Consider the following 290-nt stretch of genomic DNA (forward strand, 5'->3'; position numbering starts at 1 on the left):
GTGGGGTACAGGCAAGAATTGACAATTTTGGCATTGGGTAACTATCTCCCTAGCTTCTTTTCTAGTCAGAGTAAATCGGCAGCGTAAAGTTTCAGCTGTCACATGAAATTGTCTGTGAAATTCTTTTGCTACATCTAATTGGGGGGACAAGGCAACTGCAATCACTCTTGTAGCTTGGTCTGCTAGGTCATTTCCGCGGGACATTGGACTAGGAAGGCCTGAGTGAGCTCTAATATGTGTTATAAATACAGGGGATCTCCTGCCAATAAGGGTAGATTGAATTTGTTAAA

Source organism: Mus pahari, chromosome 12 (assembly GCF_900095145.1).
Source record: "Mus pahari chromosome 12, PAHARI_EIJ_v1.1, whole genome shotgun sequence".
NCBI classification, from domain to species: Eukaryota; Metazoa; Chordata; class Mammalia; order Rodentia; family Muridae; genus Mus; species Mus pahari.